Consider the following 25,954-nt stretch of genomic DNA (forward strand, 5'->3'; position numbering starts at 1 on the left):
TGAAGCCAAGAGTTAGGCCTTAGAAAGAGATGGGTAAGCTCTTTTCTCCTTTGCTTGCCTGAGATTTTTTTTGAACAACATCCCAAAACCAAAGCAAAAGCATCTACTCATTCCATAGCTAAGAGGACAGCAGAAGTCAATTTTTGTATTTATATAATGGTTCTAACTTGTAGAGAGGTGCACAAGGATTCCTCTTGACTAAGCTCAAGGTAAGTCATATCTGCAGGATAAGGTGAAAATCAACAGTCTGAACAAAAAATTCTGTAGAATTCTGACTGGCTTCTAGCTGGAGCTCCAGAGAGCTGTGGGCCTCTGATAATTCCTATGTATTGCAGATAGGCAGGCAGTTCAGATGCTCTGGGGCATCTGAAATGTCACTCCATGCCTGCATTTAGGTGACTGACACCCCAGGTGCCTACATTCAGAACACTTATCTAATCTACCCTCCCAATCAAAGGAGGTCAAATCAAAACAGCTCATGAAGTCAAGGAAATGAGTCCTGCCATCCTTAAGTTCTGCAAATGGTCAGAAAAACACCACTGAGGAACTCATCTCCTCCCTATAAACAGGCTGCACAATCAGGTGTAGCCATCCATGCTGGAAACACTGAAAGCTCCCATTCTTCCAGCCTGGGATGCTGCTGACTGCTAGTATAGCAAAAACAGCCTCTGGTAGTGCAGTTCATCTCAGGAGTGAAGGACCTGATGCAGGTTCACTCTGATGAGCCCTTAGAAAAATGACACTTCAGGCTTTGGAATAAAACTCAGGAAATACGGGTTTAGGTACTGGCTTTCTCAGACACTTCCTATAAAACCTCTTGTACAGAATAGGGGATTATTCATACACAAAGCTTTCAAGTCAAAAGTGTCAAGAAGCAATTTTACAGATAAAGTTGTGTGCTGGTTTTTGAACACAGTGGTTTTTCTGTTGAGGCCATGAAGAACAGCTGCCATTAACCATAAATGAAGCAGGGGAAAGGAAAAAGTAGAAATATGTTGCAATTTGAACTAACACAGTTTGTAATCCCAGACTAAGTCAAATTGGTGTAGCCTCTCTATTCCAGCAGCAGGATCAAAAAAAGGTCTTAAGATAAGGTGAAGGAGTACAGTAGCCTTCTCCTTATCTTCTTTGTTGATGAGATATAATCATTAAGTTGCCTGATTTGATTTAAACACGATAGTTCTTGCAGGCAGAAAGAGGAACCAAAAAACTTCTGAAGTAACTTTGGAGCTTATTGTCTGCGGGATGTTCCATGGCTGTATTTCCACTTGCTTTCCATAATAGAAGTAATTGAGTAATTGGTCTCCTTGGTATGCCGTCTTGTCTAACTTACCACCACACACATTTGTGACTAAAAGGATGAGTTGAAATTTTCTTGCATGTGAAAACTAAAGAGGCTGCTTCAGTGCAGCAGCACATAAAGACTGTTTACTTACAAACCACCTAAATGTTATATATCCTTTGAAAGTCTGTTTAGCCTCTGGGCCAGATCTAGGAAAATGTTTACCTGCTTGCATTCCCTCTGAGAGAAATAGAAATCAGGCATGCAAATACTTTGATGTATCCATTGCTGTGTGTGATCCACTGGCTTATATAAAAGAGCCATTTTTTGGTAGTTCTTCCACCTCTTGTACTCCTTACAGGGAAGCCTGAAAAACTCTGTTTTCAGGCAATCCAAGGGGATTTGAACAACAAGCATTCAATGCTTAAGTTTAAAGTGCCAGACCTTAAAGGCAAGCCTCAAAATTCCAGGTCAAATTGGATCATCTTGGGACAGACAAGGAAGGAAAGAGGACGCCAAGGTCCAAGACATTGAATCAGGCACTGAAATAGAGTGGCATCTGAAAATTCAGCAGCTGCTGAGTGGCTAAGATTTCTGTGCAGTTCTCAGGTGACTCTGAGGAAATTGGAACTACCACATAGAATCCTATAGTGGTTTGGGCTGGAAAGGGCCTTAAAGATCCTCTGGTTCTCACCCCTGGCTGTGGGCAGGGACAGGTTCCACAGGCCCAGCTTCCTCAGAGCCCCATCCAGCCTGGCCTTGAGTACTTCCAGGCTTGGGGCTTCCACAGCTTCCCTGGGCAATCCTGAACCCAGCAGAAATGAGCCCATTTCTGGAGAGAGGGGCAGATCTGCCTGCCTGCCTTTGCAGGAAGCACAGATGCACAGGAGTAACCCTGAAAGTGTGAGCAGCCCCACAGAGTGACCCATACACAGGAGAAGAGATGGATCCACCTCTCCTAATCCTGCAGGACACACATTTTCACCTGAGCTGGCTGCCTGAGGCTACCTTTGGCAGCAGTGGAGAGGAAAAGGCACCCTCAGAAGTCTCTTCACCTCATCCTTACATATAGAAAGGAAGATTCAGATGAGTAGCTCACAAATATGCCTCCATTATAAATCCCTGCCTTTAATCAGACGAATCCTGCCTATTCTCACAGTGTCTTCAAACAGAAGCTCAAACCCAAGGACCCAAGGGATATCAGATTTTGCACCTCTCAGTGGTGTGGGAGATGCCATCCCTCTGTCTGCAGGATTTGCAGGTGCAGAGTGAACATGCCACAAGCTCCCTGTAGCATCCATCGGGTGTAAAAAGCCCTGGAGAAATGGATTTGTGAAAGGTCACAGGCAAAGCAGATTTGGATGAGGCTTCACAGCTAAGGCAGGAAATGTTTAGCAAGCAGATAATTATTTCATTGGTGCTTCCCCAGGAGGTGGAGGCTGGCTTATTCCACACTGTGCAGCAGCAGGTTCCAGACACATCCAAAATGAGGTGCAGTGAGATGAGATTTTATGAATACCAGAGGAATTTGCATTAGATAACATTTGTATATCTTCAAAGCCTTAGTATCTGCTTGCAAATCTCATCCTCAAATCCCCAAAACACACAAAATTAATTTAATTTTAATAAGTCAAGGCCTTTAAAACTTAAATACTTAGAAGTCTCCTATACTAAAATAACAGGCAGTGATGCAGTCACCAACCCTGAAGGCATTTAAAAGATGTGCAGATGTGGCATTTGGGGACATGGCTTAGTGGAGCACTTGGCATTGCTGGGTTAATGGTTGGGCTCTGTGATCTTAGAGGGCTTTTCCAACCTAAATGTTTCTATGGAATGGTAAATTTTATCACAAAGTCATACCATGCCACCATGTTTCCCCTGGTAGCAACTTCCACATTAAAAGCAAACAATAAGTATGAAACTGGAAGTATTTGTGTAGGGGAGCATGTGTAAATAAATATAAATAGGGTAAAATGGGGCCGTGCTGGATCTTGCTTTTTTTATGTTTGAGAAAAGTGTAATTCTGGAGGCAGAGAAATAAATGAAGAATGCTTATTAAATAAAAAGTCACTTATTTTTGAGAAGAGTTCAGTTTTATTTTGCTGTGTTAGCTGTATAAGGAGTATCTCAGAGATTTACAGTACTGGTGTCTGAGAGAAACTTATTAGGAAACAGTGCAAGTGAAAGGCTGCAAAGTTCATTTTCCATGCAGTCACCTGCACCCTATCCCACTCATTTTTTGTCACAGATATGTGTTTAACATAATTATTTGACAGAGTTTCAGCACTGTAAGAAACAACATAAAGACAATTTATTCACAAAAACAGGTTTTTGCTGAGAGAATGGCTGTTAGCAACATTAAAATTTGAACATGTATGTGTCAGTCAGAGCAAAACAGTATACAAAAATATGTTCTGCTATTTCTCTAACACTAATAAAAAAAACCTTGAAAAACATTCTATCTGTAGCTTTTATTTCCCATTTCACTGTTATTTCTCACACTTCCTATAGGAGTATCCACTGTCACATGGAAACAGATTTTAGATTTTACAAATCCTAACCAGACTTTTTTTTGCATTTTTTAAATTAGACTTCTAAGTACACAATTCAACTTTACAGTGCAGACTTTTCAACTTCCAGCTGGCACAAAAAGATTAAATACATGGGAACAACTAGGATGCCACTCTATAAATCAAGGTGATTCTGGTGTGTCCATTCCTGCAGTCCTCTGCTGCCCCGAGGCAGAAAGCAGTAGGGATTTTCTTTTATTCTTTCCTAATCCTCTCTGTTTCTGTGGCTGACAGTGCTGGCAGGGAGGAAAGGAAGGATCCGTGGCTGTGCTGTGGGAGCTGCAGGGCTGGGAACCATGGGGCTGCTGAGGTGACATGAGGGGAGGATGGGAATTGCCACAGGGAGCCCTCTGCAGACCCCTCTGACCCCTCCACCAGGCGCATTTGGGGTCAGGCACTTTTAGGGCTCAGACAGACATCATCAATTACCACATCTACAGAGGTGCTCATCTGGCCAAACGTCTGGCGTGCAACCAAGACTCATTTCACAATTAGCAGAGGGAGACAGGCAGTTTAAGGATGTGAGTCATTTAACACCCTACATCTAAAATGAGTAAACTTACCTAAAAAATAGGTAAGAGCAATATAAATCTTAAATTAAAACAAAGAGAAAAAAAATATTATTGCTTCTCTCCATTGACTACATCCAATGATCTGCAAGTGGCCAATCCACTTTACCTATTTATGCCATAGATATTTCACACTCTTGAGGTCTTATTTTCTGTGCCACCATTCACAGCTGATGTGTCAACTGGCTTTCAGACCTTTTTCATTCTGTCTCAGTTGCTTTGATCATCATCTACAGCAAGTCAAATCTTTCCTTTGCCTGTCTCACCTGCTTCATCAGTAGCAGGTGTTTATCTAGACTAGCAAATTCAGAAAGTTAAAGTTATTCTGACAGCCACCCTCTGAGCGTGGGGTTGTCTCAAGCACTCGGCAATATGTGTTTACATGCTGGGTACAGGTAGTTGGTGTTTGTAATAAATCTGCCAGGCCTTTTGCAAGCACTTGGTGCCAGTTTTCTTCTTTCTCTTGTTGAACTATGTCAGCAAGTCCCTTTGAGTTGAAACCAGAGGGAAGTGTCTTTTTTTTAAGCAGATGTCCTCAAGCCTTTTTACTCTTTAGCATGCACAGGTTTTCTTTGGGTCTGCCTAGACTGAAGTAAAGAAAGTTAGTTGTAAGCTGAGAAACCACCTAAGCCAACTTCATATTTCTACTGTAGTGCAAAAAAAGACATATATTGATCAGTCAGGTGTAATAGGTTAGATATTTCACTTCATATTCTCCTGTTTTGCTCCCATAAAAGCAATTCAGGAAATATGAAACAGAGAGAGAATCAAAAAAGGGGGGTTTTACTGCTACGGTAATATCTCTGACTTTTTTAATGTTTAGAAGTATGACCAGAAAGGTGAAGAAGTCAGAAATGAAATTGCCAGTCCAAGAAATGAGAGTTCTTTTGAGCAGTGTCAGCAAAGTATTTCCCATTTACTTCTCCACAAGACTTTCCACAGCAAACCTTGACAGCCACATAAGAATTGATGAAGTAAAACCTGTGTGGCTGGACTGATGGAAGAGGTAGCTGCAAGGGTACTTTGATATTCCACTAAACTGAACTTATGAGTCCTGGTATCTACCTCACACTTATTCAAGTCACTTCAGATGCCATCCAAATGGCCACAAATATCCCTGTCTTCACAAACAGCTGGGAAGTTCATCTTCAGTACAGCTCATTTACATCATTCCCTCTTCTGCAGTCAATTGCCTATTGGTCTTAGAGATAAGATTTAGGCAATTGCTTTATAATCTATAAAAGCTTCAGTGTCAAGCATTAAACAGGAAGGAGCTTTGAGGTGAAATGTGGAAAAAAACCACAACTATCAATGGCAATTTTTTTTTTACTTTACTACCTCAGAAGAAGGCTGGCAGAGTTGGAGGAGCAATAAATAGCCCAGGTATAGAAGAAGCACTGAAGGATGTTAAGGCTATAACAGAAAACACAAATTATTTTTTTGCATCAGTGTTCACCATAGCCTTTCTTTAGAGGTGATCTGTCTCAAATCTAGCTGTCAAGAGCAAGAATATATTAAAAAAAAGTGATAAAATGAACAATAAAAAACTGAGTCCCAAGTGATAGAGGGATTCAGATATGAAACTGCTGATCTGTGATCTGTAGCCTCTTTCTTAATTCAGCCCTGCTACCAGAGTAGAATAAGTCAGCTGTTGTTTAATAGTATTTTGGGGGTGATCTGGAGAAAAAGAGATTAATAAGCCTGTCTGTCATACCAGAAGATTGCTAAGAAAACTAGTGAGGAATGCCCTTTAGGAATGTGAGGAAAAATCTGTTGGGAACAGGTTCTCCATACAGAGAAAGCTGCGCTGCATGTGGCTGCAGGAGCATTTTGGCCCCATAAGATACAGGTGACTTTTAGTTGGATCTTTGCAACATTTCTCATATCCTCATAAAAGAGTCTAAAGGAAACTTAGCAAAGACAAGAGCAGGTAGAAGGTGCCTGGAAATGAGGAAGCAAAGGGAAGGGATTCATAGTCTCTTTTCATTATAAAGGAAAGCCTCCCTCCCCAGTGAGTTCCCCAACTGTCTGTTCTGGGACTAATATTGATTAACATAGTCTGGAAAGATCTGGAAAATGGTTGACTAATGAGACACGAGACTTACTTATATAGAGAGAAATTCAGAATAGTAAAAAGGCAAACTAGCAGCTACAAGGCGCAAAAGGATCTCACAATATTGACTGACTGGACAATAGCATGGCAGATGAAAATCACTGTCAGTGAATGTGAAAAACTGCAGATCAAACAAAAAAAAACCTCCAGCTCTGCATGTGATACAATGGCCTCTAAATTAACCACTACTCCTTTTGACAGTTTCTCTGAAAATGCCAGCTCAGCTTTCCTTTGTCAAAATGACAAAGAAAATGTTAGAACTTTTTAGGAAGGAAGAGGAAAAAAAAATAGAAAACCAATATCATCATTATGAGACTGTAATAATAGGCATTTCTCCCACACCTGGAGGTCTCCAAATGGTGGTGTGCTGATCTCACAAAAAGGCAATGTAAAGTTCCAAAAGAATAGAGAAGGGCAGAAATGTGGACAGAAGCAAATCATGAGAAAGGAAAACTGAATAGCCTGAGATTTTTCATCTTTTATACAGGGGAAGGGTATGAAAAATGTCTAAAGCCATGAATGGATTGAAGAGAATGAGGAAGGAAAAAGTATTTGTGGTTTCCCAGAACACAGTAGATCAGGGTTCTTGCTGAGGCAGGATTAAAATTAAAAAAAAAATGGAACTGCTTTTCACACATTGACTATTTTGGTTGAGGGAAATCCCCACAGTAGGGTTTTTGTAAAGGCAAACAGAATAATGGGATCAAAAGAAGATTAAAGTCCCTAAAGCACAGGTTGCTGGAAGCCATAAGTGGTATATCAAGAGAAAAATGTTCTATTTTTTTCCAGTCCCCAGGTTTTTCTAAGTACATGCTACTGACCAGGATCAGACAGAAAATACTCTCCTTGATGGACACTTGGTGTGATCACAAAACACTGTTCTTAAGAAGCTACTTCTGTTCCATGGCCAGGATCTGATAGCTGTCACTACATGAGGTGCTCCTTCTCCACCATAACAGAGCTATCAGGCCAAAATCTGTCTAGAATCTCTACTTTGGGGATCTTCTCTTTTTCCCTTTTTCCTTTCCTTTCCTTTCCTTTCCTTTCCTTTCCTTTCCTTTCCTTTCCTTTCCTTTCCTTTCCTTTCCTTTCCTTTCCTTTCCTTTCCTTTCCTTTCCTTTCCTTTCCTTTCCTTTCCTTTCCTTTCCTTTCCTTTCCTTTCCTTTCCTTTCCTTTCCTTTCCTCTTCTCTTCTCTTCTCTTCTCTTCTCTTCTCTTCTCTTCTCTTCTCTTCTCTTCTCTTCTCTTCTCTTCTCTTCTCTTCTCTTCTCTTCTCTTCTCTTCTCTTCTTCTTTTCCCTTCCCTCTGTTACAACTCCAGGATTAATACCAAGCAGTAGTCTAATTACTGAGCATTTCCCATGATGAAGCTCAGCTTACAACAGCTTACACCCTCACTAAAATTTTGTTGTTGAGATGGGCTTTCCCATGTTGATTCTCTGCCTCTCTGCATAATTTCACACAAAAAGATTTAGTCACTTATGGGAATGAGTCTAAGAAAACCATAATGTTCTCCTAGTCAAACTCTAGGACCAGATAAAAACCAACAGCTGGGAGCACAAATTTAATATAAGGTGAGCACCAGCCACTGCTTCAAGGTATCATGTAAGCTATTCTGAATGTGTAGAGCTACTAAGTGTGAAAAATCAGATACTAAGAAGTCACTAACACTTTTGGGTTTTAATGCATGTGTCTTATCTAGGAAACAGAAAACCAACATACCAGCCCTACCTCAGGAGGGGAGTAAAACTAAATGAAACAAAAAAGTTGGAAAACACTTGAATGTTTTTCTGAAAAGAAATGGACCACTCTCCCTGTAATGCAGAGGAAGATGAGTGCGCAGTATACAAAGGGCAAGGCAGAGTCACCGAGCAGTGCAGGGAAATCAAATTATTGACAAAACCCTATTTCTTTAGGGTGCTGAGTGTGTCAGGATTTTCTGAAAGAGAAAAAAAGACAGTCTTAAACCAATTGAAGAGTGTATCCACATGCATGAGGGAGCTGAATTAAGATTCCACTATCAATGTTTGTTCTCATTGCTTTGCAACTTTAAGTTATTCTCTTAACCACATTTAATGGTGTGCAATTTAAATAGAACAAGCTGAAGAAAAACATAGAGATCTCACAATCTGCTTGTATTTCTTGTCTTTTCTTAAATTAGAGAGGACAACAGCATTCTGGAGGGGAAAGAAAAAAAAAAGAAGAGACACTCAATAAAAGGCTTTTAAACACATCAAGTGCTATTTTTGTTACCATCTGCCCAATTATATTTTATGCTACTAGCAGTTTTCCAAGGCCAGGTATGTCTTTCCTGTTGGAAAATGGTTTGTCTTTGTTAAGGGAAAGTCAAGATCCTTAGCTTGTGACTGATTCGGATTTCTTTGTTTTTTTGTTCCAGTCTCATTTCCAGGAACTTCATTCCTTTTATTTCAGCTTTCTAATTCTGGACTCACTGTTCCTTCCAGGGGTGCTAGCAAAATTAAATGGTTGGAAAAAGAATAAAAAAACAACACAATAATAACCAAAATGCTACTAACAAAAATCTAAGCCAAGATAAACTCTAGAATATCTTTCAGCTGAAAAATACAATAAACTTCCTGTTTATAAATTTATCCATTCATTTTTAAGTAGTGGCAAAGCAGAATCTCAGCAGGACACTTCGAAAGTAGTATATCCAGATGGATTCTCAGTGTGAAAGAATTCAGAAATAAACTCACTGACATAATAAAAACAGGGTTTCCAGGCTTGCAAAGCAGTAGTGCAGGGACTGTGAGTAAATTTATTTCACAGGAAGCCTGGATCTTGTGCTAATGGGAAAATGTAGATCTCTTACATTGCTCTCTGTGTGGTAGGTCATAGATATGATGGGATTATAGAGGAAATGGATCTGTGTGCCACGGCCCCTGACAGCACTGTGCTACATTTCCTGGCCCGTGCCCTAATTCAGAGTCACAAGTAATCCCTCCTATGAGCCAGTCAATGCTTTAAGTGGTTCACAGCTCGACGGTGTCACATCACCCCCCAGGGGCAAGGCAAACCTGTCAATAATTCCTAAGCACCTTAAACAAAATATGTAACTGCAGTAATTCCCACAGAGAAGAGCTATGGGTGAAGGGAAGGTGTTTCACAGAGAAGAAATGTTAGGGGATTTTCAGGGGGGAGGAAGAAGTAGTTTGAAGAAGCCAGACTGCTAGCAGTTCAGACACTAATAAAGAGAATAATAATGCACAGAAACTTAAAGGTGACTTAAAAGAAAAATACGTAGGAAATTCTGGTATCTGGTACCCAGTTATTCACACAGTAAAAGAGATAATAGTCAGTATTTTGTAGAATGGGGTCGTCTATTCATGTTACTTTAAATATGGCAGAGATTAGAATGTGCTGCTGTGCCATGCCCTGTCCTCTGCACCTCCTGGGAAAGGCTAGAGCATCCTCTCAGAAGACAAATAAGACAAGTAAGAAGACAGATAACACCTCCTATATCAGAGACATGGAAGGATGGAGTGAGAAGATACAGAAGGGTGGTGGACCTTGGAGCCATAGTCATGAGCTGGTGCAGATTTAAAGTGTCCTGCACGTGTCAGGCAGATCCTGTGTTATGTTCATCCCTGCACCTGCACAAACTGCAGTAGGATTTTGGCTAGGGAAGGGCTGCAGGGTGCAAGTGGAGTGTGTACACTTGTGCATCTTGCAGGGACCTGGAGGGACCCTTGGTGCTCATGTATTTTTATGAAGGAGCCCCATTTGGACAACATCTGGATGTCACGTGTGTCTCCAGCAGTTTGTTGGGAAACCTGATTTCTGAGAAGGAAGCAGAGGTGGAAGGAGGGCAGCTGGTTCCCACAGTGAAGCCAGACCTTTTCGCCTCTTGTAGCTGATGAAGATGAACAACAGCTGCTGGGTTTTTTCCATGGAAAGAGGTTTCTTTGTGGAGAAGGGGCAAGGAGACCTTGGGGTTAACTGGAGACATGGGTAATAGGCATGAGCAGGCAGCCAGTTGTCTGAAGAGTAAAAGAGAAGGTGAAAAAGGCAGAGCAAGACTGAAGGGAATGGGAAAATTCACTGGAGGAAAGTTGAGGAGGAGAGACAGGTAAAGACACTGATGGTCATGGGAGATAGAGGCAGAAGGTAGGATGCTGCTGCATGTGCACAGACTGTGAAATGAAGTCTTTCTTCCTTGTGCCAGACCATACTACATGAAGCACAGGTTTTTATTGTGTTGAGCCTTATAACCAGAGTTGCCACTGTCCTCAGGCATGAGAAAGGCTCAGAATGCCCCAAAAAAGCCTGAGTATGCAATGGCATGTTCTTCCTGTTGGTACTAGGCCAGTATCCCTGCAGCCAGCTAAGACAGACATCACAGGACATCTGACAAGGAATAACAATGTCACTGGAGGCCCAAGGATGCCACATGAATCAGCCATGAGAGGAACAGCACTGAATGTACATGAGGACTTTCTGCACCATGTGTATTGACCTAAAATCTCTTCAAAGCTGCTTAACAATGAGAAAGGAAGACATTCCATTTTGATGATGAGCTCCATGATGAAGACCATCAGTGTTGTTTGTTAAGAGAAAAGGAAGAGTCTATTTTTGTTATATTTTCTACACCCTGCCCAGCTGAGGAAGTAGAGGGGCTTTGTCGGGTGCTGGTGTCCAGCCAGCAACCACAGCAGTGCATAATTTTCCACAGCAATCCATGAGGTCCTGGAGTATGACAGAGCAACACCCCTTACACTCTTCACTGCTGAGGATCTTCCCTAGGGATCCCATATTCCTCTGAAAACCAGGTGCCACTGGATTGTGCCTTTGGAGTATATCCATGTCCCTCACAACTGGCAGGTAGGATGAGTTAGAGAGTGTGGGGTTTTGGAGATCCCTGCATCAACCATTACGAACTTTTTGCCTTTCTGTCTCAGGAGGCAGAGACTGACATGGCTGTAGGGTTGTGGAGACACATCTAGACCCCTGTCACTACTACCATCCAAACAGGGGTTTGTACCCTGAGACTGGCAGACTCCCAGGAGAACACGGTATCATCTCTAGGTGCTTCTGATGTGTACCCCAAACCACAGAGGTAAGGATTGGCCCTGGGGTGATGACCACAGCTGTCAGCTCAAGCAGAGCCACAGGATGGAATCCTGCCCACTCACATGTCACTACCACACAGGAGGGAGATGCAGAGCTGTTGGAAATCAGGTGGCAGGGAGCAATTTGCTAGAAAAAGCCTCATTGATCTATGTCCCCATTCCTGCCCATTTCTGTAAGGTCCCCAGAAAAGGAGGAAAGACCAAAAGCCTCATGAATTATTCAGGTAGGCCAGGCCCAATCCATAGGTCACTCTCTGGCTGCACAAGCACATTTGCAATTTTTCTAAAGCTTTGCTTTAGTCTTTAATCAGCAAATAACTTGAGTGAGTCCCAAAACAGATTCTTACAGCAAGTTAGGGAACCCTACAAAGTGTTTTGCTGGAACAGTATTTTCCTATCAAATGTAAAATTGGAAAGTTCCCGTGCATACAGTCTTGAAGCTCATGCTAAAATTCTGTGCAGAAAAAGACATGCATCTGTTTATTTGTGGTGATAAGCCTGCTAATCACATTCACAAATTTTATAAAAACAAATTCTTCAGCTCATCAAAGCTTTCTATGAACTCAATTTGGTGTTATGTGAGATCTGAATTTGAAAGAAATAGATCTTTTAACTAGATATAACTACTATTTCACTAATAAATAATTCACAATGGCAAAATATTCCTATTTCAGAAAATTTAATGCTGCTTTACCACCTTTGTTTCACAGGCAGGAAGGAAATAAACACATTTCATATTAAAACCCCTTCTTTGGATCCAGGCCATAGACATTGAAGGCTGTTGGTTGTTTTCTCCAAGCTGTCCCCTGGCAGAAGTTACACAGCCTCATTTCAGTGTCTAACCGTGGGTGTATCTACAATTAAGTGTAGCACGAGGTGCTCAGTTTAGCCTGAAATGAATGATTTGCCAGTAGCACACAAACACAGCTTAGCCCAGAGCTTCCCTGAGATCTTTGTATTGCCTTGCACTGTCCCACTGTGTGTACCTGTAAGCCTGAACCTCTGACAGACTGAAAACACACACTCAGTGCATGACTGCATCTTCAGAGCACCCTACATGGATGCACCACTTGCTATCCCAAAAGAGAATTGAGGCACAGTTGTGTTCCTTACAAAAATACACATGGTTGTCCAGGGTGATTGTCCTGGTTTGAAAAGGAAATTAGGGTTTTTTTGGCGGTCTCGTGAAATCCTGCTTCAGAAAGACAGGGGTAGGTTGTCTTATGGCTAAAATGAGACCCTGCTGTGCCAGGAAAACTGGCTGAGGAAGAACCTTGGAAGAAAGTGGGAATTAAACCCTTCTGCCTTTGCCTACATTTTGTCTGCCTGTTCAGGTTTGTTTTCCTGTTTCTCAGTAGCCATGAATCATGTGTAAATGCAAGTAGTAGCAATGTTAGGGACTGATATCAGACACTGCACAGCAGCAAGGCATGGAAAGGGAGTAAACCATCAGTACCAGTGCTGTTTTTTGAAGCACAGAACAAGTGACTGGGTCACCTCCCCTGCTCTAAATGACCTGCTGCAAATCAGACAACACATCTCAGCCAAATTCCACTTGGTGCCTGTGGTGGCCAATTTCATACACAGTGGGTTTTACATCCTACCCAATGAAAAAGTTACTTTCATACTCACTTTGAGGCATGATTGCTATGTACAAAGCAATGCAGAATCAGATCATTCTTTTCCTTTGTCTTTCCTGACAATCAGCCTGCAGGACTGTGAAAAAATTGTATTCTGAACCTATTTGTCAAAGTGTGGTTTGATTCAAAAGACATGAGACTGATTTCCTATTCATTCCAGTTTACCCTTATGTTACAGTAATGTCTCATGCACATTTTTATCTAATTCTAAAGCAGGGTAAACCTGAGAGGAACTACTGTCTTTCATTCTGCTCCCTGCTTAACTTTAGTCCTTAATGAAACAGTTTTAACAGGCACATCTCTGCCAATGTCCTTGGCTTCCAAGAAAGAAAAAACTCCTAGGATTAGCCAAGTAGCTCAAATTTAATGGTAGATCACAAAAGTAAACAGACGTTAAATAACTAAGCATAAAATATTACAAAGCAGAAGCAGATTCTTTTATTTTATTTCCTTTTACTTTGGTTTAACTCCTTACTGGAACTGTGGCTGCTGAAACAATAGTGGCCCCATGTGAGCTGCTGGATTGCAGCTCCTGACTGCAGTGTCTCTTTCCTTGCTTTAACTGAGCACTGGTGGGGATCTGCCTGGGGTTAAGTCCAAAGGTGGAGGGGAACATTCAGGGAGAAGAGGACAATGGGCTTCTCCCTGCTAAAGAATGAGAAATTCACAGTGTCCCAGCAGGAGCTGTATGGAAAGGGAGGTATTGGGATTTTACAGGCGTCCTCTCCATACTACACCCAACCGGCAGGAAGCAACTGCTCACTGTCCCCCATAGCAGAGAATAAGCAATGAAGCCACATATAACAGCAGCAGTGCCCCATGCAGCATGGCTTAAACTCACCCTGTCTGAAGTCAATGCATCCATCCTCTCTGACTCTTACAGCTCACTCACCTCACCGGGTTTAATTCTTTCTTTAGGACCACAACCTTCTGTTAAAACTTCAGCTGATGTAAACCTACGGTTTTCAAATATATACACCCGAAAAAGTTGCTTTCTTTTTCCCTTTGCATCCAGCTTTGCTGTACCCTGAAGTGATCTTTTCTCAGTAGCTATTTTTCTTCTCTCTTCCCAGTTAGAATATAAAGCAATAATATAAAGATTATGGATAATGCATGTGCATGTATCTGTATATATAAATGCATGTGTGTATATACATATATTTGTGTGCATATATTGGTATATTTTCTTTGTATCTAAATATCTGTCAATCTATCTATCTATCCATCCAAAAACATACATACATACATACATACACACACAAATACATTCTTTTTCTAGGAGATGTAGAGCAGAAGCAAATTGATCAAGCCAGCTGGAAGCGAGAAGACAGGAGGACGGTGCTACAACGCCCTGAACTGCCTCGGCTCTCCCGGCTGCTCTGTGCTCACCCTGCCCGCTCCCGGCTCTTTGAGGATGCGACAAGTCGCAGTGCCGGGGCGCAGCATCCTCGGAGGAGCGCCTGTGCTCCCCCCGCCCCGGCCCCGTCCAATCAGGGCGCTGGGGGAGGGATGCTCGGGGCAGGGATGCAGGGTTGCCAGGCGACAGCAGCGTCCCCGTGTCCCGTCCCCCCCCAGCCCCGTCCTCCCCCCGGGGCCGGGCTGCGCTCTGCCCGCGCTGCCCGCGCAGTTAAACAGCCGCGGGGAGCCCCGCAGCATGGGGCTCGCCTCCTTCCCAGGGCTCCTGCCACAGCCCCGCTCCCGGCCGTGCCAGGAGCGATAGCCAGCTCCGGAGTGAGAATTAGGAAGGCAGTGAATGAATAAATGGTAGGGATAAGGCTCAGCCGGCCCCTCCGCGCAGCGCCGAGCGCCGGGGGAGGCGGGCTGCGAACGCCAGCCAGCTCCCACTCTCTGTCTTTGCAACTCTAGGTCGCCTCCTAATTTAAAGCTTTGCACCAATCCCCTTTGCCCGGAAAGGAGAGGAAATCTAGAAAGATGCCAGGCTGCGAAAAGGGACCCCAATTGACAGCGCCGGTCCCAGGCGCTGCCTGGCTGAGCAGAGCCAAAGTTGGTCAGAGGAACGGGAAGCGGGTGCTCCAGAGGAGCGGGGAAAGGAAGGGGATCATCGCTTGGTGATCACGACCCCTCCGTCCCGTTGTCCCCCTCTTCTCCTTCCCTCACAGCTTACCTCTGACCACTTAGGAAGCCTTGATGAGTTTCCATCGGGATCCGATCCAAGGCGGGGGGGAGAAAGGGTGATTGTTCCCAGAGGAAGCGGCTCACACAAGTTTGGGGGGTGAGACTCCTCGGTGGATGTTTAACGAGCACATCGGGAAGCCCGCGATGCCCGGGGGCAGCTGGAGACCCTCACCAGGACCTATCCTCATTGCACGGTAAGAAGCTGGGCACCGCTATCCCGCGTCCTGGTCCCTGCATCCCACATCCTCCCTCTGCATCCTGCGTCTCGAATTCGCGCATCCCGGTCCTCACATCCCCGTATCCTGCATCTCAATGCTCGCATCCCACTCCCTGCATCCCACACCCTGCAGCCTGCATCCCTGCATCCCGGGTCCCTGCAGCCCACCCCCGCCCCATTCTGCCCTCTGGACCAGACGCAGCCGCTGCCCCGGTGGTTGCGGGTTGAGCAGCCAGGAAAAAGTTTAGAGCGGCAAAATGCAAAGATGTTTCCTGACGGGATTCAGGGGGCAGGAGAAACGGGGAAGGGGGAGCAGGAGGGGAACAAGGGCATTCACACTTGCAGAGGAAGGGTAGGGTCTAGAGGCACCCCTGTGGTCGACAGCTGGGGGGGTTGGGGCAGTGTACAGAAAGGAGCTGTGTCCAGATGTTGTCCAGAGGTTCTTGCTCCCACAGTCTTTGGGGGTGAAGGGATGAGATCTTAAGCTTACCATCCTATGCCCTTCCTTATCCTGGGGTGAAAAGTGCCAAGCCAGCAGCTGGGAAAGCTGTGCTGAGTACCCAGCTCATCTCCCTGGATCTGCTGCTGGGAGAGAGGGAGAGAGAGGTGGGGAACCTTAAAGAAATTGGAAGTGCTTTGCTCCTCTGGGAATATCTCCTCTGCAGGGACCTGGCTTGCTCCAGGATCCTAAAATTGGATTATTTCAAAAAGGAAGGAGAGATTAGCAGGGATGATATAGCCATTGTAACTCTTCCTCAGATATACAATCTGTGTGTCCATGTGAGTACACAGCCAGCTGTGCAGGGGTGTGTGTGCTTCTGGAGCTGTCTATGCCTGTGGATGTGCCTTGCCCATGTCTCTGGGTGTGCAGGTGTGTGTATCTGTGCTTATGCGTTTGCTTGGATTCATGTGGATGTTTTACATGTCCAGATCCATAGGAATGTGTTTTTTATTCCCAGACAGGGTTTATCTAACCCTCTGTAGGTGTGTGGGTACATACTTTCCATCTGTGCGTGTGCCAGCCACACATGTGGGCATGAGAAAGTGTATCTCTGTGCCAGGGTAGAGGTAGGATTTTGGGGGGAGAGTTGGATTTTGGGGGCTTTATCCCCTCATGTTATCACAGAGATTCAATGGATCATTTTATGTACACATCTGTGTATTTCAGCAATCTTGATTAAACTCAAGCAATTGATAAAAAACTAGGCAGGCATCTCACCAATACTGCATTGAACTGAACTAAGGATTTGCTGGTAGTTTGGGAGTTCTTTGGCTTCTCAGTTTATGCCACCTGCTGAAGATGATGTTAGTTCTTTTTGTTCGTGGTGGTGGTTTTTTTAATTAGTTAAATCAGCTTTGAAAAACATCAAATTGGAATACTGTGAAACAGAACAGCCTGGGAAGAGACTGGTACCTATTTCAGCTTGCATAAGTATATGTCTCATGTTGATTAAATATTCATGAAAACAATTTGAAAATCACACAACCCACCTGATCAAATGTATATTTTAGAAAAAATATGTTTTGCATTTTGTTGAAATGCATCTAAATCATGATAAATTCTTCTGCTATTATTTATGTTGATAAATGTATTATAAGAAAAGGTAACTACTCCAGTTGTATTGGGAAAAATTGCACATTAAGCTAATTTTATTCATAGTTAAGGTAGTAGAAAAATTATACTTCTGTAATGTTCATCCTTTGAGTGAAATCAGTAACAATTCATGCAAATCCTTCTTAATGAATCGATTATTTGAAGAGCAATGCAAGCTAATCTTCCCCTACTAGAATATTTCATACTTTAATTTCAGTGAGTTTTTCCTTGTTTGTTTGTTTGTTTGTTTGTTTGTTTGTTTCTTAGGGGTTTGTTTTAAGAATACTGCTCTCCACTACTCTCAATATCTCTAGAGCTCTCCATTATATATAAAATATATAACACACTCCAAAATAGAAAAAAATATTGGTTGCTTTACTGCTCTATAACTTGAAGACAAGTAAAATGGCATTGGTATCAAGTACATTAAAACTAGACTTTCATCCTGGAGCCAAGATGCTTTCCTAATCAGTGTTGATGTTTGCCTGGGTTACTTGTGTTGATGACCTACTTATAAGCTTCTACAAATAAAGGAATAAAGTTTTTTTTGGCAAATGTTGACACCTTGTCTAGGAGTAAGATTCTAATTTTATCACTGAAAGACTGGATCTAAAGCAAGATGCAGGGATAAAGTATCTTTCTGGATTCACATAATGTTTTTACAGTTAAATAAATGTGACAAAGCAAAGTACTAAATCAGACTGGAAAGCCAAAATAAAAGAAATACATTACAAACAATGCTATCATTCAGTTCAGTGGTCTGTGTTACATAAGTGGAGCTGAATTTGGAAACGAAGGCAGCGTAGGGACATGTAGTGACATTAAAGAAAGAACAATTTGGATGTTCTTTGTGAACACAACTTGCCCATGGCAGTGTCCTACAGAACATAAGTTGTCCCGTGGCTCACAGAGTCCTGTATGGAATACTGTAAGACATTAAAGACCTGGTTCTAATGTTGCTTCTGCAACGTTATGGGGTCAAATTACAATTTTACCTTTCAAGCCATGGGCTAAATTCTCTATTTGCCTACAAGAATTCAGGTGGGTGCATGAGTTGTGCACCCACCAAAAGCCTGATTTAGCAGTGCAATTTGAGAATTCAGCCTCAAGATTTCCAGGGTGTGAGATCCTGTCTATGAGGCTGTTAAATTTGCCAACAACATCCTACTGAAGGGACTTCATTCTCTGATCAGTTTTTGAAACCCATCTCCAAAGTCCTATAAAGTTTTATCAGGATTGTTGTGCCTTGTTTGTTCCAGCTTGTTGTACTATAGTTATTGATCAGTTAATATGAATTTTTGTCATTGCTAAAGTCAGTCTCAGGATGTCACAGAACACCACCAAAGTGTTTGACACTCTCCAGGATCAGACAGCATTACTGTCTATGTGGGAATGTATATAACTATGGCAAGCTACATAAACTCTTGTGAAGATGGTGTAGCATTCACTGTTGGGGCATTTTTTCTGCTTATTGGTATAAAAAACTGAGAGCTGGTTTAAAGCTTAATCAAGAACTTAGTCCAGGTCAGAGAGTTAAAGAGAAAATTGTCCTCTTGCTCTCTCCTAGTATGGAGAATAAGTCTGTGCTTTAATCCCTGAGTGGGTTGCATTTGTAATGGAGGGGTATCCACAGCCAACAAAACGGGGTGACCAGAGGGAGAATCACCACCCTGCCCCTGCAGAACAAAACCCTGGAGGACCTGGTGTCCAAAGGTGGCAGGAAAGGAGGGCAGTATCCTTCAGTGGTACCATCCTCCTAAGTCTCCTCCTGTGACTGCTTCTTGCTATGAATTCTAGCTGATAATCCAGCCTTAAACTGTCAGAAAAAAAACTTGGAACACATTTCATTTTGTGAAAATAAAGACTGACTGAAAATCCTGAGTTTAATCTAGCAGTAAGAGTAAAATGACAAAAAAAAATTCCTCCAAGGCACAGTGCTGCCTGGGAATAGCCTCAATGCAATTGTCAGGTGTTTCCACTGGGATAAAACCACAGTTCATTGTTAGGAGTGCTTCAACTATTGCAGATTACTGCAATTTCTTCAGGTGTCTTTCTTCAGGTAAGCCCAGAATGCCATATGTGATCTCAGTGGATTTGCTGGTTTATCTATTGTCTTAAGAGGTTTTCAGACATTAATTTCAGGGATGTGCAGATTTTAAAAAATACTGCAAGAAATATACTGTCTTGCTTCCAGCTGCCTTTTGAGAATAATGCAGTAAATTTTCATGGGGAGTAAATAACTGTGAACCTATCAAAGCCAAAAAGAAGTTACAAGAGCTACAGCAAATTATTTTTAAAAAATGGCTGTAGAACTATATTGCTTTTATCTGATATTTGTCCTCTCAAATATAAGATGATGCAGTTGGAGCAATTATTATGCTCATTTTCAAAGCTGTGTTGAGATTATGGGAGTATTTGCAGTCAACAGTGATACTGCTTGTGTAGGAACATCTGAGCTCCTCATGTAAATCAACAGGCTTTCCCAAAAATGTAAGAGTCAGGTTAGCAGCTTTTCCAAACTGTCTAAGACCCACATGAAAAGCGTGGCCTTAACCCCAGTTACTGAGGCAGCCTTCCTTCAGAACACTTTAAAGTCTGGCAAGGGGCTTGAACTTGATAGCACTGATGACCCTGACCTTCAAAGTCACTTTCCCAGTGCATCCAAAGGGATTCAGCATGATCACCAAGTATAAAAACTAGATCAACTATGCATCAAGCAAGGTGCGGAGAGAGGGAATCGCTGATAAACCCTTCACAGATGAAATGGGAACTTGGGCTTTTGGTGGGTGCTGTCAGACCTTGAAATTCTCTGTTAGAAAAGTGAATAGAAGAGAGAAAAACAGTTGTGAAACATAAAAAAAAAGATTGAGGAAAATATCTCTGTACAAGACAAAATGGGAAAAATAAAGAGAAGCGAATTGCTTGATAGAAAAGGAAAAAATATTATCAGTAGAGATACTCAAATGACTATTCAAGCTGGAAGAGAAGTAAATTAAATGATAAGCCAGTTGTGGGAAGAAGAGATTTTAAGGCAGATGAAGATGGTAAAGTCAATGGAGACATTGTCAGATTCCAGAGGAAAACCAAGCAAGTCTGCACAAGAGAGAATTAAGTCAAAAGCTAAGTGGGAGACCACAAAGCCAACAAATTCATAGGAGAGAACTGTAGTAGGAGAAATCATGGGATAATTGGTTTTTCATGTGAAGAAGGATGAACATGTTAGTTTAGAGTATCCTTTAAGGAACAGGGTACCTGAAAGAAAGGTTGCTCAGTAGTTGAGGTAGAGTATGCCAGTGAGAAGAAACAAAAATGCTCTTGAGAAAATGAGAAATGCTTGAGGAGAGAACAAAGGGAAGAATAAAATAGGGAAGCAAAATGAAAGGATTGGGACTGGCAGGACATCAGAGGAAAAGCACTGACAAAGGCTGGAAGAAGGGATTGACAAAAAAAAAAAAAAAAAGAAAAGAAAAGAGTATCAAAGGGTGTGGGAGGTACAGAAAAGTCATCTCCCACTGATTCAGAGGAGGAACTGGGGCCTGGTCTTGCCAGGAGGAAAGAGCTGAAGGGAACCTGAAAACTGAGAAAAACCTTTGTCTAGAATATGACATGCTGGTGAAAGAGAGAAAATGTGCAGAATGTAGAGACTGACAGCAACTTCAGCTGAGAAATACAGCAAAACATACATTAGCTTTCCAGTCCCGTGAAAGGCTCCACTAACGAGCCCAGACACAAACCAGGGACCATTTTTGTGTTACCTGAATGGTGCACCTGGAGAAGGGACACACAACTGCATGAGCTGGGGCTCTGCAGAGCCTCATCCCCTGTGGGTTGTGGTGCTGGTCCTCCAAAGGACACATTGCTGAGCTGACAGAGCCCCTGCCCTGTGCCCTGGGAAGGAGGATGCTGCGGGCAGCTCACCGGGGCTGGGATTCAGCAGCAGTGGGATTCTTCTCTGGGATGAGCCCTACAGAGAAGCTGGTTGAGATAAGTGGGCAACAAGGGGCTGTCTGATTATATTGAGAGATTCTAAACTGCTTCCAGCAAAATTAATGTGTCAGATGCCAAATCTAAGACTAAAGGGACATTAATGGCTTGCAACAGGCTTTGAACACTGTGTAGTCAAACTAATGGTGAGGTGTAGGATGGCACACAAGTGGAAGAGGGTTTGAAAATCCTTCAAAATATTGTTCCATACCTAAATTCCTAAAATTTATCCCCAAATATATTCCTAAATTTTTTCAGCCCTAAAAGCTCCTAAATAATTTTTCATAAGTGGTGTGACTCCCTGCTCCACAGACGTGTAATAGCAGGGCTACAGAAATCGTCTCTGTTTTAGGAATGCAGGTTAAATACACTCCTCCTCCCTGGTGAGGAAAGAAGCCCTGAAGGAAGCTACTCTGGGGTTCTCTGAGAGCATCCTAGATCAGTACTGACCTTTTTGACCTTGAGCTGTTAAAGTACAGTCCACCTGTACATCAGGATAGTTGTTTTCCATAACATAGCTGTGATTAAGTCTCCCTGGATCCCAAACTGTCCCCAGCTTGTGTGTGCCAGGCCTCCACGATGGGGCACCTGCAGCTGTGCTTGAGGGAACATTTCTACATGTGTGTTTTGGAAGAGGTTTTTGTCTGAGGTATTTTTGGATCCAGTACTTACTGCCTTGCAAATTCTGTATTGCTTTATAATCATTATGCATTATATTGTTATTACTAATTAAATTCACATTGATTGCATCATCTAGTGAAGAAGTTGCCAGGAAAGCATGAGAAGACATGTTCTGCTAGTGTTTAAAAATATTACATTTGTAATGCTTAGCAGAAATTGGCTGCCCTACTGTTAGACTCACATAGCAAGAAATGTGATAAAAGTCAAGAAGAAAATTTTGGGGAGATTTCCAGAACTCATAGAATGATTAATTTTTCCCTTTTATTTATCTGTATTTTCATGACAAGAGAAAGCACATAAATAGACAAAAAGATGGAGGAAAAGAAAAAGATAAAAATATTGTGCAGTAAGACATTTAGGGTTCAGTGTGAGGTATTAAAAGAGTATGTATGGATCAGGTCACATGGCTAAGAAATGCCAAAAATTATATTTCTCTGCAAGACCATTTAAAAATTGCTATTTTTATGCAAAAATATAATTGGTCGTGTCGTAAAAAATCAAAAAGTTTTCAAAAACTCTCTTAAAATTTTTTGTGAGATTATGTGTGTATTTGATTGTTCAGTGTCACTAGTCAAGAATATGACTATGGACTTCTTTGCTTTTTATCACAGATTTTAAATGACATTTTAACAAAACTTTAGTCAGTCAGAAAGACATCTTCACTGTATGTCAACTGAAACTGCATTTGGTTCCTCTGTAAAACTTCCAGATATTTCTGTAATACCACAAATTGTCTTGATTTTACCTCGTAACATATTTATTTTACATTTTATTTAACTCTGCCTTGCAAAAAGCAGGGGAGAAAACCACCCACATGGGGCATCAATGTAGTAATATTGGATTAAACTTTGGCAAAATCATGTGAAAAGGATACCTTACAACACCTAATAGACATTACAGTGCATTATTTGCACAGAGACTATTAAGTTTCTTGTTTTCCTTATTATGAAATACTTGCCCGTAAAATAATATTTTACTAGAAAATCTGCAAAGTTTATAAGAATCTTAGATATTTTCCAAGCCCTGTAAGAGGACACTAAAGTATACTTGCTAAATCTATCTTGTAAGTGTTTTACTGTGCTCCCTTGGGATCTCTTAATTGTGCTGCTCATTTTGTTCCTTGCAGCCACCATGGCTTTAGAAGAGCCCTGACAGTATCAGAGATCAAGCAGACAATGTGTTTTATTAAACAGGTGCAGGCTCATCCTGCACTGACTGATGATGAGGTTGAGTTATCAGGCAAGTCTTTGCTCTCAGAAGTTGAGGAAAAGGAGCGTGGGAATGGTAGACAAGCACTCAAGTCTGTTTTAGCCAAACACTCCTAAACCATACAGCTCAAGCTTCTTTATCACACCATTATTACAAAATGCACTTACCTTAAAAAAAAAATAAAAGGGCATTTGCTTCATAACCAAGAAAAGAAATAAACTGTCTACCTCAGGTCTTAAAAGCAGAACAAACCCCACTGCTGTTCCAACAAAAGCAACGTGCAGCCCATGTCTTTTTCATCCATTCACTTGTCTCTGTAGCTGCTATAAAGGGGAATTTACATATGGCAAATCCCACAGCTGCTTCATTAAGATGATTTTATGGGTGAAAAGGGAGCATGACTTAATGGAGTCGCTCCAGGAATACAAATAAAATCAGATAATTTTCAGAGGATAATAACTTTCCTTTCTGAAGTGGACTTTAAATCTCTAAGAAGAGAATAGCTCTGCTTAAAGCAATCTTTGCTTCTTCACTCAGAAGTGATCTCCGAATAATTGTGCAGTTTAGCTGAACTTTGCTTTCCTTGGTATCCTAGGAGAAAAGCTCTGACAGGCTGGGAATTTTAACTTGTTTGTAATGTAAACTCAGTATACTGGTGGTGCTTTTTCAACACTCCAGAAACTGCTTGGGAGGAAAAAGAAATAAATAAAAAGGCTTTGATCCTCTGAGCAAACAAAGAGGGGAGAAGGAGGTTAAAAGAACCATCATTTGTTAAAGGCAGAGAAGGAAAATGTGGGAAAGGTGTTTCTATTTTAACAGTTTCAGAGACTGAAAGAAATATCAGACACTTCAACAGCATTAGAGGGTTCTGAGGAATAAGATTTGATGCTTTAGTTTTATTGTGTCATCGACATTTTTGAGATTTCTAAGGATTATGAAATTCTCAATAATATCAGTCATCTAAACAAGATTTTTTTTCCCAGAAGCAGATATCCAGGACAAAGTTTAGTGATTAATGCTAATACCTTGAGTATCAAGCTCAGATAAACATATTCCTAGTGGCATTATTCAGCATGGAGAAAGGATGAGTTTAGTCTGGAAGTAACACCAGGTCCTGGGAGCTGAGATTTAATTAGTATATCAGGTTTTTGGCCAAAGGGTAGAATGTAAATTGAAGCTTGCAGTAGCAAGGAGGGGTTTGACCCAGCTGTGCCCTGTTGGATGCTTATCCCTGAGAGATGCTTCACTTCCTAAAATGTAGGTATTTTGGCCAGTAGGTAAGATGAAGTCGAGTCTTACATTACTTCTGCTTATCTGCCTGTGTATTTCACATTTTTTCTAAGGAAAGAAGCAGACAAATAATTCCACTTAGACTTAACTACCTTAAATCAATGTCCAGGGAGCAGCTGCAGAGTAATAGGGTTTCTTAGTCCTGTGATTTCCTGGCGAGGGCACAAGGTTCCAATTAGAACTTATCCTGAGAGAGTGCAGTGTCCATTAGGGTAGAAATGGATGGAAAGAAGCCCTTTTTATGTAAGATTCTTCATTTTCAAAGATTGTACACAGTGTTCCCGTTGCCTGAACGCTGCATTTATAGTTCCACAGATAATGACACCAGTAAGGACCTCATCTGATCCATCTCCCCCCTCCAAAGATTGCATAAACTGTCCTTAAGTCTTTATTAACTGATACTTGCTGAATGATTTCCTTAAAATCTGCAATGACAGACATTTCACAGCCTCTTGCAAAAGCATATGTCTTAAGTGCTTCACTGCTCTTACGGACAGAAGGTCTCCAAAAGTTTAACTGAATCCCACTTTTTGCAACCAAGCCTATCACTCTTATCCTCTCTGCTATGGAAATTTGAAGCAACTCAGTATTTTCTTTTCCATTCCAGCCTTTTATATTGCAAAGGGATTAGATTTTGGCTGTTTAATGCTCATTTAGGTAATGTTCCCCTCAGTCATCTCCTCCTGACTCAGTGAAATAACTGGTTTTCTTTTGACATTTGCTTTTTTAAGTAGCTTGTTTTTCTTGCTGTTTTCCTTTTTGCCTTCTCCAGTAGCTCGTGTGGACCCATAACCAAAAGATGAGTACAGACAATAAAGAGCTTGACTTCCCTTGTCTTGAATACAGCATTTCTCAAAGAAATGTTTTGTACCATTTCTTTCTTCTGCTCTCCAAGCCTCCCTCCAGCCAGCATTTTGCCCAAAGAACCCCCAGGAGCTGCACAGAGCCATAGTGATGCCCTTGTCCTGTCACATTTCAATTTGGTATATTTTTTTCTTGACCCTTTGTGGTCATTCCTAGTTTGCAACCACATCCACCTCCAACCAAGTAACTGTAAGCCCTCACATCCACATTAATATTTCAGAAGAAAAAAAATTTTAAGGCAGTTTGAACAACTTGTTGCTTTGTTTTTGTCAGAAGGGTCTGTGTGGGCCATGGCTTCTCTTAGCTAAAGAGAGGAGATGCTTGGCTGCTCCATTATCTACCATGTGTCATGTGCAGGAGGGGAAGCCTCCAAACCAACTCCAAGCATGAAATATGCTGATGAATATTGCAGAGTGGTGGATACAGATGTGTGGTGGGTACTCATTTGGGTATTCCAGCTGTAGGCCCATGGAAAGGCAGAAGCTGCTCAGGCTTCAGGCTCATAATCACAGAGCCAGGAGGTCTCAAATGAGATGTTCAACCTTGCTGCTGGCCAACCCATACAGAGTTCATCTACATGAAGCCTGATGAATGTGGCATCAGGCAAGAATCCAGAACTTCATGACTCCTAGACACACTTTGTGCCTCACTTGTTTAATTTCTCTTCTTTTATTAAGACTCAAACTTTTCCCCGGCCTAGCATATTTCCCAAAATGT

The 25,954-nt window shown here is 41.9% G+C and overlaps 1 protein-coding gene across 1 annotated transcript in view; it reads left to right on the forward strand.

Moving 5' to 3' along the window:
* Positions 1–14,907: 14,907 nt before the first annotated feature.
* GRM3 (glutamate metabotropic receptor 3) overlaps positions 14,908–25,954 on the forward strand; it is a 105,080-nt gene continuing 94,033 nt past the window's right edge. The window contains exon 1 of the mRNA XM_030960670.1: positions 14,908–15,592. The gene's annotated coding sequence lies outside the window, so the exon portion shown is untranslated. The remainder of the gene's footprint in view (positions 15,593–25,954) is intronic.

Source organism: Camarhynchus parvulus, chromosome 1A (genome assembly GCF_901933205.1).
Source record: "Camarhynchus parvulus chromosome 1A, STF_HiC, whole genome shotgun sequence".
NCBI classification, from domain to species: Eukaryota; Metazoa; Chordata; class Aves; order Passeriformes; family Thraupidae; genus Camarhynchus; species Camarhynchus parvulus.